This window comes from Arachis hypogaea, chromosome 4, assembly GCF_003086295.3.
Source record: "Arachis hypogaea cultivar Tifrunner chromosome 4, arahy.Tifrunner.gnm2.J5K5, whole genome shotgun sequence".
In the NCBI taxonomy this organism is placed as follows: Eukaryota; Viridiplantae; Streptophyta; class Magnoliopsida; order Fabales; family Fabaceae; genus Arachis; species Arachis hypogaea.
The window spans coordinates 77,902,730-77,905,183 of NC_092039.1; the positions used below are offsets into that span (position 1 = coordinate 77,902,730).

At 35.2% G+C, this 2,454-nt stretch overlaps 1 non-coding gene across 1 annotated transcript; it reads left to right on the top strand.

Annotated features, from left to right (window-relative positions):
- Positions 1-219: 219 nt before the first annotated feature.
- On the top strand, positions 220-327 carry LOC112798598 (small nucleolar RNA R71). Its single transcript, XR_003200204.1, has one exon. It is a non-coding gene; the product is annotated as a small nucleolar RNA R71 (small nucleolar RNA).
- Positions 328-2,454: the final 2,127 nt, after the last annotated feature.

A 2,454-nucleotide genomic window follows, 5' to 3' on the forward strand; every position in this document is an offset into this window, starting at 1 on the left:
GTCAATCTCAAGAACTCCTTTCTTCTGACTAGTCCCATTGTTCACAGGATTTCTTTCAGAAGTGTACATGAATTGGTTATTTGCAACCATTTCAATCAGTTCTTGAGCTTCAGTAGGCGTCTTCTTCAGATGAAGAGATCCTCCAGAAGAGCTATCCAAAGACATCTTGGATAGTTCAGAGAGACCATCATAGAAAATACCTATAATGCTCCATTCAGAAAGCATATCAGAGGGACACTTTCTGATTAATTGTTTGTATCTTTCCCAAGCTTCATAGAGGGATTCTCCTTCCTTCTGTCTGAAGGTTTGGACTTCCACTCTAAGCTTACTTAATTTTTGAGGTGGAAAGAACTTTGCCAAGAAGGCATTGACTAGCTTTTCCCAAGAGTCCAGGCTTTCTTTAGGTTGAGAGTCCAACCATGTTCTAGCTCTGTCTCTTACAGCAAAAGGGAATAGCATAAGTCTGTAGACCTCAGGGTCAACCCCATTAGTCTTTACAGTGTCACAGATTTGCAAGAATTCAGCTAAAAACTGATGAGGATCTTCCAATGGAAGTCCATGGAACTTGCAATTCTGTTGCATTAGAGAAACTAATTGAGGCTTAAGCTCAAAGTTGTTTGCTCTAATGGCAGGGATAGAGATGCTTCTCCCATAGAAGTCGGGAGTAGGTGCAGTAAAGTCACCCAGCACCTTCCTTGCATTGTTGGCATTGTTGTTTTCGGCTGCCATGTGTTCTTTTTCTTTGAAGAATTTGGTCAGGTCCTCTAAAGAGAGTTGTGCTTTGGCTTCTCTTAGCTTTCTTTTCAAGGTCCTTTCAGGTTCAGGATCAGCCTCAACAAGAATGTTTTTGTCTTTGCTCCTGCTCATAAGAAAGAGAAGAGAACAAGAAATGTGGAATCCTCTATGTCACAGTATAGAGATTCCTTAAAGTGTCAGAGGAAAAGAAGAGTAGAAGACAGAAGTAGAAAATTAGAACTTATCAAAGAAGATGGAGTTCGAATTTTGCATTAAGGAATAGTGTTAGTCCATAAATAGAAGGATGTGAGAAGAAGGGAAGTAATTTTCGAAAATTAAGTAAAAATTTTGAAAACATTTTTGAAAAACATTACTTAATTTTCGAAAATGAAAGTGGGAAAGAAGTAAAGTGATTTTTGAAAAAGATTTGAAATTAAAAATCAAAGGGATTTGATTGAAAACTATTTTGAAAAAAAAAAGATGTGGTTAAGAAAATATGATTGGTTTTTTAAAAAAATGTGATTGAGAAGATATGATTTGAAAAACATTTTAAAAAGATTTGATTTTGAAAATTAAAAACTTGACTAACAAGAAAAGATATGATTCAAACATTAAACCTTTCTCAACAGAAAAGGCAACATACTTGAAATGTTTGAATCAAATCATTAATTGATAGTAAGTATCTTTGAAAAAGGAAAGAAATTGATTTTGAAAAGGATTTGATTAAAAAATTGATTTGAAAAAGATTTGATTTTGAAAAGATTTGAAAACTTAAAAAAAATTGCAAAAAAAAAACAGAATCTTCCCCCTCTAGCCATCCTGGCGTTAAACGCCCAGAATGGTGCACATTCTGGCGTTTAACGCCCAAAACTATACCTCTTTGGGCGTTAAACGCCCAACCAGGTACCCTGGCTGGCGTTTAAACGCCAGTCTGTCCTTTTTCACTGGGCGTTTTGAACTCCCAGCTTTTTTTTGTGCAATTCCTCTGCTGTATGTTCTGAATCTTCAATTCTCTGTATTATTGATTTGAAAAGACACAAATTAAAAATATTTTTGGATTTTTAATAATAAGGAATAATCAAAATGCAACTAAAATCAAACAATGCATGCAAGACACCAAACTTAGCAGTTTGTATACTACTGACACTAATGAGAATGCATAGGAGACACACAAAACACTCAAGTCAATTGAATTTAAAGATCAGAGCACGAAAAATCATCAAGAATTACTTGAAGATCCTTAAGACACATGAATGAATGCATGCAATAAGAACAGAAACATGCAATTGACACCAAACTTAACATGAGACACTAGACTCAAACAAGAAACATTTTTGGATTTTTGTAATTTTGTAATATTTTTTGTGTTTTTCGAAAATTAAGTGGAAAAAGATATCAAAATTCTTAATGAGAATTCCAGGAATCAGTGCAATGCTAGTCTAAGACTCCGGTCCAGGAATTAGACATGGCTTCACAGCCAGCCAAGCTTCCAAAGAAAGCTTCGGTCCAAAACACTAGACATGACCAATGGCCAGCCAAGCCTTAGCAGATCACTGCTCCAAAAGCAAGATTGATAAAAATCAACAAGCTCTTGTGATGATAAGTTGAAATATCGGTCCAATGAGATTAGACATGGCTTCTCAGCCAGCCAGATTTCAACAAATCATCATGAAACTCTAGAATTCATCTTCAAGAATTTCGAAAAAAAATACCTAATCT